General features: G+C 39.5%; 1 protein-coding gene across 2 annotated transcripts in view; it reads right to left on the minus strand.

Annotated features, from left to right (window-relative positions):
- The window catches only part of LOC123759422 (uncharacterized), a 43,257-nt gene extending 33,828 nt beyond the window's left edge, over positions 1 to 9,429 (minus strand). Inside the window, exon 1 of one of the 2 annotated variants that reach the window (XM_045744483.2) lies at positions 9,062 to 9,429. The gene's annotated coding sequence lies outside the window, so the exon portion shown is untranslated. The remainder of the gene's footprint in view (positions 1 to 9,061) is intronic. The other variant, XM_045744486.2, reaches the window with a different exon arrangement.
- Between the last annotated feature and the right edge of the window lie 7,101 nt (positions 9,430 to 16,530).

A 16,530-nucleotide genomic window follows, 5' to 3' on the forward strand; every position in this document is an offset into this window, starting at 1 on the left:
ATTGTGATTTCTGTATGTAGTACCCAAATGTTTGCGGAACGAGTGTAGGTAAAAGCTATGTCCGGTGTGTGCGTCTCGGGGATGAGACATTACCTGGGGGGGGGGGGACATGTTGCCTCCTATCCCCCCTACTCTTAGTTTCATTACTTTACACTTGCTGGGGTTGAACTCTAATATCCATTTGAAGGACGATCATTTATGTAGCCTTTAAATTTCCGTGGTTTACTTCGGTCATCATATATTCGTATTTGCACCATCTCTGCTGGTACGTCATTCATCAATGACAGCATTGATAAATGACGTATCATTTATCAATGTCTCGCGTGGAACACTGCACCAGCATACTGCGGGGCATTGTTTTCTTAAGTACTTCACACATTTCATTATCAATATCCGTGTGAGTGCTTATTCTCCGGCCAAGTAATTTCTACGTTGTGATCATTCACCCTTTTTTTTAGGGGGGGGGATAACAGTGAACCTGATCGTTCACAGACATTTTCCTCTTGATGTGGCTGCGCATTAGTTCTTTAGTTCTGTATTCTTCTATTGTCTCTATTTCTCTATACTTACATGTGTGTTTCCTTTCCCTGTTTCAATTACTTCGATTCGCCTCTGATCTGCTGTCCGTGTACCTCTCTCCAGTTCCTCTTGCTTCATCCATGCATCATGGAGCAAGACCTTGTTACACTAAAGTTTGTTGTCCTTGGCTCCCTTGTCACCCTTGGCGTGGAAATGTATCTTTCATTACCTTCCGAGTTTTGATGGGCCATTTGGCGGCCTTGCACAGATCTGTCCCTGAGTTCCGTCTCCAACTATACTCCTGCACAAATTATTTTGTTCTGGCATACTCGCTTTTTCTGTATTCTGGTTTTCTGTCATTCTCTCCACACACTTTTGGTTTTATTCTTCATTTAGTACTCTAATACTAGTACACGGTGATCACAGTACACGGTGATCACTGGCTACTAGTGGTGTTTCCTGGTCTGGTGTTTCAGTGTCCGTCCCTTCGTGGGTGAAGGCGAGGTCTGTCTGGTCTGCTTGGTCAGCCCTTTGTTCTTGCTGGGGTTTTCCTTTTTGACTTCTTGTGCCCAGATGCTCGCTATTGTGGTGTTGACCAACCTTGCTAACTTGCATAGGACCCCTTTATGGGTTTCTCGCCTCATCTATTGCCCCGTGATTAGAAATTGTTGGACGCTTTATATATCATCTAATAAAATGAAAAGGCTACAGCTGTTTTGTACTGCATTTCTTCCCTCTGACTAGCAAGCTACAAGCAAACCGAATTAAATAAATTATTAGAAATTGTGTTCTTGTTTTTAACAGTAGTTGTTGCAGCCTCCTGCTGGTGCAGACGGTTATGACAGCTGCTGTGTTGGTCTGTTCATATCCTTGTCTAGGTGTTGTGGTGCTCGCTGCTGAGTTGTGCACAATTGCATCACAACTCTACCCTCCACCTCCTCTTATGATTCATGTGACAGTCTGTATGTACGTAACGTGTATGTACGTAACGTATGTAGGTAACGTGTATGTAGGTAACGTGTATGTAGGTAACGTGTATGTAGGTAACGTGTATGTAGGTAACGTGTATGTAGGTAACGTGTATGTAGGTAACGTGTATGTAGGTAACGTGTATGTAGGTAACGTGTATGTAGGTAACGTGTATGTAGGTAACGTGTATGTAGGTAACGTGTATGTAGGTAACGTACATGTAGATAACGTGTATGTAGATAACGTGTATGTAGATAACGTACATGTACGTAACGTGTATGTGTGCTTACCACTGTGTCAAGAGTTGATTTATGCGTCTGTATGAACTCATTGTTCTGTGTTGATCCCCATCGCTCATTCCACTCCAGAGTCCATGACAGTAAACAACTCGTAGTGTAATAAGGGGAGAGAAGAATGACTGCGTAACTGCGCAGGTCTCTCACTCGAAGGTCGGCCCAATTCTCTACACAACTTTTATTCATGATTTAGAAAGGAATGGCCTCAAAATACCAAAATATGTTGATGACGCAGAGGCGAGGGAGAGCGGCCCTGGAGGACGATTCCACTGTTATTCACGACAAGTACCGAGAGGGACACCAGCGAGCTCACACAGGGGACCATGCTAATTAAGGACTTTCACCGCAGTAGAGTCCCCCAAAGTCCAGTCGGGTTCGTTCTCGACTGGCAATCGGGAATTCCAGGTTCGTATCTCGGCCCGGGTTGAAATTGTTTCGAGCGTTTTCTATCACGTAATGTTTAGGTACCGATAGGTTATAGTCAGCTTGTTTGGGGTTGCTTCCAGGGGCAGGGTCAGTAGTTCGACCTTGTGAGGGAGGGGGAAGAGACCTCGACACAAGTCTAACAAGTATATATACATTGGCTGCCTGTCCCCCGACGCAATGAATTATAATATTATTCAAACTGATGCAATTTATTAACAGAAATATTAGACATGAACACAAGGCAATTGGGGAAGGCTGCCACCCGCCACACCCTCAGCTGCGGCCACCCGCAACACCCTCAGCTGCGGCCGCCCGCCACACCTACAGCTACACGCTGGCAACACCTACAGCTACACACTGGCAACACCTACAGCTACACACTGGCAACACCTACAGCTACACGCTGGCAACACCTACAGCTACGCGCTGGTTGACTTTTCGGTTAAGACCAGTTTTTGTTTGTCCACTTCGTTACTAGGGGCTAACTTGGCACACAACTCTAATTACGGCCTTTAACAGTGCGTAGAATACGAGGGGGAACTAACACCCGCCTTCATTATCTGTGGAATTCTTGGAGAAACTCTAATCTAAAATTACTGGAAGACGGAAAATAATGCAATACAGTTTTAAAGAGAACAGATGCAAGTCAGCTGGTGGGAGAAACTAAACAATATTCTTGCCAACAGGTATATGATCCTATGAGTATTTAGTTTCATAATATATTAATACTTTAAAGTTATCGAGCATCATTATATAATGTTATTCACAGAGACGAGGCTGTAGCATACAAAAAAAAAAGATTCTTAAGAAGGGAATTGTGTTCCTCCAGTGAATTCTTAGGCTATGATCGATGAAGATTTTTTTGGAGTGAATGTGATCATTGGGCGTGAAGTGTTAGGCTATGTCGTCTGCCTGGAATTTATAACAGCATAAAACCCCCAGCTGTCATTCAATTCTCTATTCCTATATGCATCTTTGTAAAAGTTACATCTATGCCTCAAGAGTACCCAGTCCACAAATAAATCAGCGTCAACACATTAAAGCATCAAGAAAATCTAAATGTAAACAAATTAACTTGTCCTAACACACACCAATCAAAATCTGAAACGCAAAACAAATTTGTCAGAATCTGTAGTATTTGACGAAATTGGAGGAGAGAAAATGGCACATCAACACTTCAGGGAGGCAGCAAATGTGCCCTGAATCAGCCAGATAGCCTGACACCCGTATTAAGTAAAAAGCAAAACAAAAGGTAAATGAATGACCAAACCACACATCAGAAAATGGAGAAACGTCGACGTTTCGGTCCGTACTGAACCATTATCAACTCTTGCGATGTCGAACGACGAAACGTCGTCGTTTCTCCATCTTCTGATGTGTGGTTTACCGGAATTCACCCGAGAGCCACTAACACTAGTGGCCTCGGCGAGGACAGCGGCTTGTCGAAGGTCCCCCCCCCCATTTGCTTTGATGGTCTTTTCCAGCTGTACTTTAAAACCCAACAGTGTTTTTACTATTAACGACTTCGGCGGGTAGGCAGTTCCATGGGTTAATAACCCTGTGGATGAAAAAAACATGTTCTCAGTCCTACAGTGTAACTTGTTGAGCTCCTAACCGTTGCTCCTTGTTTGTGTTACACCTGACGTTTTTAAGACAATTTCTGGATCAACTTCCTTCAATTTGTTCAGTATTTTAAACGTTTCAGTAAGATCCCAAAGTCCTTTTCCTCGTCAATCTGCTGTAATGTAATGTTATTAATTTGGTAGTTGTGGCGCGGGTTGTTGTGCGCCACATGCGGGGTCTTGCATTTGTCAATATTAAAACTCTTCACCCACGTTATTGTGACTTATCGTCTGCAGAAGGTAAAGAGTATTTCGAGAGAGGATTATTTAGCATATGGAGGCAACACCAAAGAACCATGAGTACAGTCCATTGTAAAAACCCTGCTCTGCAAGCTACATATATTTAAAGAAAAAAGCCGTCAATACCTCATGAACCCTGGATCACTGACTAACCTATAAGAGACTTCAAGTAACCCTGAATGACTGAGCGGTAATGGACTGGTCCAAGGACGAGTCCTTGGACCAGTCATCTTTATAATACACATAATAAACCTTGGAACGGAACCTTATACAAAAACATTAATATTCCATTATAGCACGATATTAGAAAATACTTTTTTTTAGCCAGTTTATAACTCCGTCAACGGAGGTAGTAAATATAAATTAATACTTATGATGACTACAGGCAGGAGCATCACAGAGTCAAAGGAAGAACCTCGCAATGGTCGGCAGTCACATCAAATAAAGCCTAGCACATGGGGTCGGCAGCCAGATGATGTTGCTGGCCAAGGGGTGAGGCCACACCACCACACAAATGGCCACACTATTAATGTAACAGGACATTATCGCTAGATAATGGACTTATTTCAGGACGTATGACATTCAAGGTCAAATGCACAAAATATGATTTTTGGTCACCTACACAATGTACTTTAGGAACTGTAATGTTATTAAAGTTCAATTACAAACATACCCAACATGCATTTCTCTTCCACTATGTAAAAATACTCCTGATGGAGGTACCGCCCTTAACCCCTCCCCCCAAGAGACCAGCACCTGGTGGAGGTACCGCCCTCCCCAGAGACCAGTGGAAGTATGCTAACTTCAACCATGCGTCTAGGATGCTAGAGATTGATCAACTAGCTTCAGTGGTACCCTATCTCGGTCCTCAGTGACAATTACAAACAAAAACAATTATTTGAAACAAAGTATTAAACGAGAAAAATTTACCAGAGGGCCACTAACCCCAGTGGGACAGGAAGCCGGCGGCTTGTCGAAGGTAAATACCCCCCCCCCATAACTTATGAACCTAAAATATATGCTGTTTAAAGGTAAATATTAAAAGTGGAAATAAGGAGTACAAATCTGTAGAAGGGGTTGTATAGCCGCTTGAAAAGGGATAATGTCGCTCCCCAGCCCGAAAGACAGCCTAGTCTTCGTCTCCAACAGTCACCTTGGATGTACGTGTCCGCCTTAAAGTTCTCCCAGTGTACTCACCTAGTTGTACTCGCCTAGTTGTGCTTGTGGGGGTTGAGCTCTGTTTCTTTGGTCCCGCCTCTCAACCGTCAATCAACTGGTGTACAGATTCCTGAGCCTACTGGGCTCTATCATACCTATATTTGAAACTGTGTATGGAGTCAGCCTCCACCACATCACTACCTAGTGCGTTCCATTTATTAACTACTCTGACACTGAAAAAATTCTTTCTAACGTCTCTGTGGCTCATCTGGGTACTAAGTTTCCACCTGTGTCCCCATGTTCGTGTTCCACCCGTGCTGAAGAGTTTTTCTTTGTCCATCCTGTCAATTCCCCCAAGAATTTTGTAGGTGGTTATCATGTCTCCCCTTACTCTTCTGTTTTCCGGGGACGTGAGGTTCAACTCCTTTAGCCTTTCCTCGTAGCTCATTCCTCTCAGTTCCGGGACGAGCCTATTAGCTTAGATTAGCTGTGTGTATGTGTCCCCTCTCTCTCTCTCTCCTTCCCCAGCTAACACAAGGAAAACAAACCACCAGGGTATGCAACACGAAGGAAAATTTAGATGATCCAATGCTAGAAAGATTACTCCAAGATGAGACGTCCCGCTCTCACAGCTGGTGGCCCAAGAGCTTGCAGCTACTGAATGGTAATTGGTAACCAAGCCCCATTACAATTCCCAAATGAAATACTGAATCAGAAACTGCCCCTTTTATGTATATATAAATACAAATTAAAAAAAAAAGATGAAATTAATCCTTAAACGGAACATTAAAACATCTACACAAACATGTGTGAATGTTATAGACATACATATACAATATATTGAAATACATGTGAAGAACCGTGGAAGAACCTCACACACACACACACACACACACACACACACACACACACACACACACACACACACACACACACACACACACACACACACACACACACACACACACACACTCAGCTTCCTGACAAAAGAGAGCAAGCTTAGCTGCCAAAGTCACACACACAGGGGGTGGAAACCGAGTACCTAAATGAGCCACGGGAACGTTAGAAAGAACTTTCAGTGTCAGTAGTTACCAGATGGAATGCATTAGGCAGTGATGTGGTGGAGGCTGACTCCATACACAGTTTCAAATGTAGATATGATAGAGCCCAGTAGGCTTAGGAATCTGTGCACCAGTTGATTGACAGTCGAGAGGCGGAACCAAATAGCCAAAAGCTCAACCCCCGCAAGCACAACCAGGCGAGTTTACACACCCTGTCAGCAAGGTGTACCCCTGCTGTAACAACTATTTCCTATCCCATGTGCCTCTCCATTGTCTTTACTCAACCCCCCCCCCCACTCAAAAAAAAAGGGGGGGGGGGAATTAAAGTTTCCCACAAGGACAGGAGGCGGAAACATCCATTGTTGCCTGCTGTTGTCACATTATTTACAGGAAATTCCACTAGTTTGTCACTATGACTGTCATGACTGCGTCTGTTGATTTGTTTTATTTGTATAACCCATCTACTGACAATATATAGTTAATGTGGATGGACTGTACAAAATAGACTTTTGCCTAAAACAAAATGTACCATGGAAATTCTAAAGGGCATACGAAAAACTAAACATATTAACTACAAACCTAAGCTAATTTTGTTCAAAAGCCTACATAAGCACCCCTAGGTCTAATTTATTTAAAAAGGCCTACACCTTGCAAATAATTTGGTTGGTGCAAGGACATTTGGTGGGTCCAAAAAGTGGTATTTCGTACACTACATCCACAGTCACTGTATACTATCAAAAAAACATCCACAGTCACTCTGAATGTTCTGCTGGCCGTTTCTCTCCCCCAGACATCTGGTACTCGCCAAGCAGCAGCTGACTGTGTTAACAGTGAAGGGTTCAGACGAATGGAACAGCCCGTCCTCATAAACCAAGGCCAAATGTTCGTTAATTCGGCCGTCAAAGTCCACATTTATTAATGAAAAACTTTACAATCGACTCTCAACTTTTGTCACGAATGCGGAAAGGTCACATTCGAGCCTTTCTAACTGCTTCGCTCGCCTTTCATTCGAATTGCACTTCAGTAAATAATTGCCAACAGAATCTAACCACATAACCTAAGCAGCCTAACTGTTATTTATTTATATGTTTAGATTCAGATTCAGATTCAGATGTTTATTCAGGTAAGGTATATACATACAAGTGATGTTACATTAATGGATTGATATATAGATAGAGCTAGTACATACAATGCCTAAAGCCACTATTACGAATAGTGGCAAAAGTTCTTACATTCTTACATTAATGTACAAAAGTTCTTACATTCTTGTACAACCACTAGCACGCATAGCGTTTCGGTCAAGTCCTTATAATATATTTCCCAGAATACGACCCGCCAAATCGTTTAACCACCAGGTACCTATTTTACTGTTGAGTAATCGGAGGCTACAGTTAAGGATTGACGCGCAGTAAATCCTCCACAGTCAGGATGCGAACCCAGGTCAAAGAGTTCGCGAAACGCCAGACGAGCGTTTTACCACTACGCCACGAGAGCTGCTATACGTCAAACTAACATTAAATTATATTGTATTTCAAAAATACCAGTTGTGAATGCAAAGTACGTTAAAATTGACGAATGACGGATCGGCCACCACTTGGACGGAGCCCGTCATCTCGTCGAGGCAGCAGCCGACCCAGAAGACACACCCATATATAAGAGCGTACCGGGGAGGGAGGGGATACGCAATTACAATTATTACCAATTACAAACAATTGTGGCGGGAAGAGAAGGGAACTATGAAGAGAAAGTGCCAAGGCATTACGACGATATAGCAAGTGAAAGAGGTCAGATTAAGGATTTGGGATGGGACGAGGGGAAGGAATGGTGCCCAACCACTTGGACGGTCGGAGATTGAACGCCGACCTGCACGAAGGGAGATCGTCGCTCTACCGTTCAGTCCAAGTGGTTGGGGGGGGGGGGGGTCTAATTCTACTCGACACAACTTCTCTCGAGTGCAAGATGGTGTCGGCGTGCTGACACCATTTTAGGTGTAATTAGGTTTCACTCTGTTCCCAGAGTCAAACCACTCACGCTGTTATGAAATATAAAACCAAAATTTAAAAAGTACAGAAGTTTGCCACAAGACTGATGTCAGAGCTATGAGGATCGGCCAATGAATCTAAATTTCACAGATTTCTAAGTTTCTTCTACCCTAAAGGGATAGAAGAAACAGAGTGGATATACTCAGGACATACAAAATACCATGAGGAATAGACATGAAGGACATGGCAAGCCTCTTCCCATCAAGAGAAAGTAGGACGAGAGGACATAGTGGAAGCTAAAAATAGAAAAGTCAATGAAATAAGGAAAATGCTTGTACCCTGTACGGGTGGTCAATTGGGTTTGGGGGAGTAGAAATAGCCTAAGCTACTCTATCCCTTTGAGATGTATTTCTTGCTTATCTCAATAAACATACTTGAACTTGAACTTGGCCAATAGGCGAAATACACTGAAAAAAGAAGTTGTGAAAACCCCCTCCATCCATAACCTTAATGCCAGAGGAGATAAAGATTACGCCACACACAAGAGGCGACACGGGCATGAATAGCCCGTAAAGATGAGATAAAAAATTCGAATAGTTAACTAGTAGCTCAACAGGTACAACAATGCTATGTGGGAGGTGGGGTTAAAGAGCTGTTCTACCAGACTCCCGCGTATACAGGCAAGTACTTACTGGCCAGAGTCAACGGTGCTTAACCTAACTGACCAATTGACGCGCACTCTAACAACTATGCTTAACCTGGTACAGATATATAGATGCTGGACTCACCAGATCAGATGAATGTGCAGTGTTGAAGGGGTCTGCTTGAAGTGCAGTGCTGGGGGTCGCCTGCTGCCTCCTTCAGACACACACACACACTCCCCTGAGTCACTGCTCCTTCAATACTTGCACAAAAATTGTAGTTTTCCAATTCACATTAAAAACTAAACATAACACAATTTTCCCCAACCGTAAATGTTCTATGTATATTCCCAAGCGGCGGTTGAGTCAGGCGAGCATAACTAGGCCCGGGAGACATATAATCCCGGCACGCTGTTGCTCGGGTTGGTGGTGTGGTTGTGTATGAGGTGTGTACCAGCCGCCTCCCTCCTCCCGGTACCACCACGTGTGCAGACCACCACTGGCGGAGTCGCACTGTTGGCAGTTAACTGGTTGTATAGGTAGCTACGCGCTCCAGCGGTTGCCCAATCGGCAATTCCCGAGCGTGTTGTTCGGCTAGCAGCAGCAGCAGCAGAAAACAAGTGTGGTGGTAGAAAATGTAGATGTTTATCTCTCAGAATGTTTGGTAATATGTTTATTGTTTGTGATGTGTGTATATGTATGTATTAACACGATGTACTGAACGGGGTGAGAATAGCTTGAGCTATCTCATCCCTTTGTGTGTATTTTACCTCGATAAACTTATTTAAATTTCAATTTCAGTGTGGTGGTAGTTCATATATACATCTGAATGTATTGTTGGGAAAGTTATGCAAAAACTCTTTCATATTAAGTCAATTTATTCACTTGGAGTATAATACACAATGTAACACCCTTTAGACAACAGGTGGACACATGAAAGCCTGATTATAATTTGCAGCTTATTTTAGCTACAAAATTAAATATATCCTAATAAAATATCCATAATTCTTATTTTCAGCATATAATTCAGAGATAAAATATTTAACAAGTAAAATCAGCACTAACATTATTTATTTACCCTTATTGTGCACACTTCTAAAATATTTGAAAAACAAAGTTTCTTCTTTCCAGCCGACCGTTAAAACTGTTGAAACAATATTTTCAGAAACTATATATTTCTTTGGACATGCAGAATTTCAAATTAATTAAATTGTTACTGATACTGTATAAGTTCTTCAAATTTGGATAATTATCCTTTTTTTTTTAATTCAAGGAAAAATCATAAACATTAAAGTACCAAAAATTGCCTCTTACTATTTTGCATAAAAATGTCGTGTGCAATGCTGCCATATACTTTAAAATTATTCTAATTAATAACTTCACTTGCATAATGACAAGGTTTTATCGTTTTATTAGGTAAAATAACCAGAGAAATAAATTTTGGTAATTTTAGGGATTTTCATAAATTTCTTGTGAAAAACGTCAATTTGATGTGAACTGTTGTCTAGGGTTAATAATAAATGACTCAGTAATAACAAAACCGAAAAATTTATATGACAGTATCTTTTACATTACAAATGCAATGAAAACAATTTTAAAATTGTTTTGTATTCCTAACAAAAATGTATACAAAACTGATAACCTGAAGAAACATATGGTATTATAATTTTTGTTCACAATAAATGGCATATATAATATAATAAGACACACAGATTGGTATCAAAAGCTCACTACACACACACATCTCAAGGTTTAACAATACAACTAATGTATCACTACGGAAACACATTTTAAATACTTTCAAATAGTTTCACCTTAGATTGTCGTATGATCATAAATACAACAGAAAAAACTGGCTGCCTCACAACCTTGTTGTAGTGCTGGAGACTATAGCTAACAACAAACCTTCAGCTACATTGGTCAAGTTTAAAAGGGCCTTATGAATGCTGTAATGCAGCAGTAATAAATGCACTCACACACGCTCATAAACACACACACACACCTCCTTTAGTAGGCAAAATACTTATAGTTATAGTGTACTGTACACTGAAGCTACTCCTGGGTTTGTGTAGGACAACCACTTACAACCATAACACAACTATTACAACACACTTCCCTCTCTTGCACTAACTGATTATTTCTAAATTCTGATTTACCCAACTAAATTTTTCAGCAGGACTTCTGTTACACTAATAGTATTTATCACATAAACCAGGCCATGCAGTTAAATTCAGGAGGAAACTTTTAGTTGAAGTTAACGTGCCAGTTATTTTATATCTATCATAATTTATTTGACAACTAAGACTCGGTCAAATTGAAACCCCCGAGAGTCTGCACAATTTTATTTACTTAATTCTTCTAATTTTCATGTTCATATAATTGGTACAGTACTTGAATATAGAGAATATATGACAATGTGAATGTGTACAGGCAGAACAATCCTAAAATATGTTCATGATTGCATGTATATATCGATTTAATCTCTACAATTGATAAATTTTGATGCTTTAATCCAAAATTTTATATAAACAATAAACTCAATAACTAATTTAGTTGAATTGTAACTTCTTAGATTCACAATTTCTGCCATACAATATAAATATAATTAATTAATTTGTGTAAACTGCACACCTTTTGGTAAAGCTTTTAACACCAATGTATTTTATATCATTTCATGCTGTTGATTCAACATAAGAGTGCCTAGATGTACTGTACTCAAGACAGCACACATTTTCTCAGCCGTCTTTAACAATCTTTAGTTTTGTATCCTAGTTTCATACTTTTCATTTTAAATCGCCTCATTTTGTTCTTAAAACTCACTTTTTAATTTGTATCTTAAATGGTCTTTGTTAGATTTAAAACAGGGTGTCCATATAGACTCCTCCTCACACTTGCAAAATAAAAAAAAAGAGAGTTTACATTTTTTCTTTCTTGTGCATGGCATAATGATTACCTGGGCAGTAAAATAAGATGCACTTTCATGTCATATACCAACGGCTTGTGTAAAATAACATTTATAGTCTATAGACACAGATTTAAAAAAATTTGTATCTTTTAATTTAAGTGTTAAATCAATAGGCAGAATTTAGTTATATGTATTACTGCACTTAAAAATCTGAACAAGATACTACAACCAATATTAAGCATTAAACACAAACTTCTACTACTGTTTGAATAAACAGGCAAATTTACAATCAATATAACATTATTAATTATTTCAATAGCATTTGGTACATCTAGTGCGAAAAAATCAGCATTGAATGTAATGAAACGCCTCTTTCTGGTGAAGTCCTGGTGACACTTTGAAGCTGTCTCACTATGATGGCTCCCCACTCCTGGGTCACATCAGTCACAGAAGTCCTGTTTGGTCTACTAGAGATGAGAGCCAGCAGCTGGCTCTCTCACACAGGTACAGAGAGCAAGGGATTATCTTCACCCCTCACCAGAAAAGCATGCAGAAAATCAGCGAAGCTCTCAACCCGTCCTTAGACCAAGTCCATTCCATCCAGCAGACAACCCCAAAGATGCATTCATCAACTTTAACATGCTGTCCATTCAAAACAGAAATTTTCTCAAATATAAATTATTATTATTATGTATTAACATATTGTGCATATTTAGGCTTTGGTTAGGTTAGGTGCTTAGGTTCTGTTAGCGATTATTTGTATTTGTAGTACGTGGGTTAACCATTTACAGCATTGTGGTTTGAACAAAATTCGACAGGAAGCACTTGTTCCGGAAGTGTTCGAACGTCATCATTTGCGAGTCTTGTGTAAACTGTTTTTCATTTATACATAAACATGGGGTTTGCCAGGTGCATGGAATCACTTTTGGCCTTTGTTTATGAGGGCAGGCTGAAGCTCTACAGACAACTATAAGGTTCACAGCAAACAAAGCACTGAAACAACCTAAAGACTCCATAAATGATTCAGTCCAAACAATTGATTCACTTGAAACTAGCGTAAACTCCTTAGTACTGATGACCACCACTAGGTGACCCGGAGCCCCCCAGCCAACAGTCAGCTCCTAGATCAGTTTAGAGCTGATGCTCTGGAGCTGACAGGTGCTCTTCAAGAAAGAGGCATTTCATTACATTTAATGATAGTTTTTTGAGAGCCCCTTTGTGGCTCTATGAAGCTAATTAACCATAGAGCAAAAGGCAAACAAGCGATTTACCAGAGAGATGTGGCAGGTACTAGGTCAAAGAAGAGACGGTGGGCCAGGAAACCTAGCCCGGTGCAATACAAGACCGACTGGGATCATGTTAGAACTCCAAACACACAACCCGATCCCAAATATCAGCCCAAGACATGTTGGAGAAAACTGTAGCCAAAGCAGTGTATTTAGAACAACCTGGGCTCGAGGGTAGACTGAAGGCTGGTATCAGCGATAGGACTTACCATGAAGCTGGTTCTTGGACAGGGCTCTGAGCATCCTCGTCCCAGTCATCAGTACTAACAAGTTCGAGCTAATTTTGAGTGAACCAATTATTTGGATTGAATACTTCATTTCCTACTAACCTTGCAGTTGTCCGTAAAGCTTCACCGACTTTCTAAATGCTTTCTCAGTGAGGGATGATGCTAATAGTCCCTTGCTAATTATGGCTCTGTGGAGGAGGCTGGGCCAAATTCTGGCTCTGGTCTCCAGATTACCAAACATGACTCCTGCAACTGATGTGATCCAGTACTTGGAGCCACTAAAGGGGCTCCTCTCAGAAAGCCACACTGTGCTCAACATTACACCAATAGTTTATAAAAAGAGCATGCACAAAATATGTATGAGAATATTTGGGGTAGAAGATATATAACATAAAAGGTACATTAATACCTGTCTATTCTAAAAAAGATATTTACCTTTGGTTTTTATGCAATTAATATTTAATATAAACATCATAATTACTTTTGTACAAATGAACAATACAACTTAATTTTAGTTACTGAACTAATACAGTATTTATATTCATTTAAATAAGTTTATTTTTATCTGTACTCGATAAGGTGATGAATATTAACGTAATATTGTTACGTTATATAGCACTTGGTGGCACCAGAATCAACTGTTGTTAGAGCAGGATTCGAGACCTTGACTAATGAGCTCGTATGATGAAATCTATCTACCTATATTCTATATATCTTATTACCTGTAGGAACATTTCTTGTGAGGAAGGCTACAGCAAGGAAGTTTCTAGGGTGTTCAGTCCAACCACAGTTCTAGTGTGCTTCATTTACCAATTTTTCCTATTGACAGCTTTGATGTTCATATATAACTTTGCCCATCAAGAATTCCATTTTTTTTTTTTTTTTACAAGTCCCTTTTATTTTCCCTGGATAACAGTCTTCCAGGAATGTAGTTTCCATAAACAAAACATTTACATTTTTTTCCTATAACGTTGCCTCATTATTAAAGCTGTAACGTCAAGGAAAAATTTAACTTTTATATGAAAATGTTCAATTTTTACTTTATGCAAAAATGTAATGATAATAGCTTACTGCATGATCATAATAGATATAGAACTGCCTTAAGTATGTTGCACAATTGGCATTTGGCAGTATTATTAGTAGAGAACATCAGAAGAATAGTTAACATTGCAGTACTTTTACAAGGTAGAGCAAGAGTTTATACACATATCAACTTACACATGCTTAAGCTAACCTTTACAAATTACCAGCTGGTTCATGGATTGTAGATGAAAGATATTTATGAAATTTAAGAGCTACCATCTTCAACTGAACTATCATTTTAGTACAGTAGCATGCTAAAAAAAAATAATTAAGCAAATAAAACAAACGAAAGTATGTCAGCGTGAAAAATTTGTTGGATATTAAAGTGTTAATACACCTGACCTTACAGCTGAAAATATTATGCATGGTAAAACTAAATATTGTTAGCTTTAACAGAAATCTTACATGCATAGTGTTAATTATTAAGTGCATAATTAAAAACCTGCTTTGATAAAGTGAATGTATTTACCTGAGTGACATGACGAGAGTCTACAAGAATATACATACTGTACCTCTACAGTATCAGCAAAAGCTTCAACCAACAAGACAGCCAGCAGGAATTTTGTAATACAAATACTGTACATTGGAATGTTGTTAAGAATGGTTATCTTTATTAATCCTTGCTATCCTCATCCAATGATGCTTTGAAAAACTAAAATTCCCCCCCCCATTGTAAATATGCTTGTAACAAAGTATGAATTGTTTTCGTAGCATTTTAACAATAAGGCATCGTGTAACTATGAGGAGCACTTTGCAAGTACTGTAATACATTCAGTTGTTACCTGAAGGCAAGGTTTCTATCTGGTTATAATGAAGAGGGTCATAGTGAGGGTAGGCAAATATTCTACATAGGTGTCAGATCATGTCAGTGCTAAGGAGACACTCAAGAAATACTGACTCCAGCCTCGAATGACCTCTATAAAGCTAATTCATTGTCGCTCAAAGCTCTATGTGGCATCACGAAGATTGCCGAGTAGCACTATCAATGGGGTAGAGGCTTGGTGCCAACTGGCAATTAGTGAGTGCTACTATTTGGCAGTCTCTGTGATGCAATGTGAAGCAAATATTGAGTCTACAATGTTTTAAATTGTCTTCTTGGTTCAGTCTTGGTTCAGTCTTCAAATTTAAGACTGAACCTTCTAGAGATCATTTTGTCTGGATTATTTCTCCAATACGATCCAGCAGGTACAGTTTGAAAACATTTCAGTAATGCTAGTTTGGACTGCCTACCTTCCCAGTTTACAATGCTTTCCAATTGAATTAGAAAGGACCTTGCCTTAAAGAGTAACAAATTGGCAAGTTAGCAAACGTGATAATTTTCAGCTTAAATGTTATACTTTTATTTCTATATGTAATATCAAATTACAGAATTCCAAAAGCAAACAAATGTTATGGATTGGTCAAAGAGAGAATTTTAGCTAAAGCATTCTCTAAATACCATTATCACGGCACAAAATTTTGTAAACCGCATGACCTGGGCTATTAATATCTAAGCCACAAGGTAACCTGCCATTTGAATTTGTAAGCTACATAGGCCACTTGTTATATTATTAGATAGAACTGTGCTTTTGAAAAAGCTGTCTGAAGATTACTCTTTTCACAATACATATTTAAAAATCCTCATTTCTAGGATCTGCAAAGTAAACCTCATATAAAATGATTTATGCAAGAATGATTAAGTAACCACCCATTATGTATCAAAAAGCTTCAAACCATCCTTATTGGTATACTTATTATCAGCTCAAATATTAATCACATTACAACTATGACTTGTCACCCTTCTTCAGAAAACATTTAAAGTGGCTTTCCAGGTGTCCCGATGTTAGCAAAAGAGTGAGTTTCGGTGAACATAATCCAGTAGACACCTCAGTTGTTCACATATGAATTGAAAGTAGAACCAATAGTCGATTGCAAACGAGTCCAAATTAAAAAAAAAATTAAAGCTATGGACTCTTATTACAGTACATGTCTAAAGCGGCAAAACCATTAATCCCTGGTAATCTCGCTGATCTTAAAATACTGCATAAGGGAATGCATATAGTGATAAAGAAACATGAAGGCAAGGCATATACTTGCATATCATGTCCATGGAATATATATACTAACTTACCCTGA

Source organism: Procambarus clarkii, chromosome 32 (genome assembly GCF_040958095.1).
Source record: "Procambarus clarkii isolate CNS0578487 chromosome 32, FALCON_Pclarkii_2.0, whole genome shotgun sequence".
In the NCBI taxonomy this organism is placed as follows: Eukaryota; Metazoa; Arthropoda; class Malacostraca; order Decapoda; family Cambaridae; genus Procambarus; species Procambarus clarkii.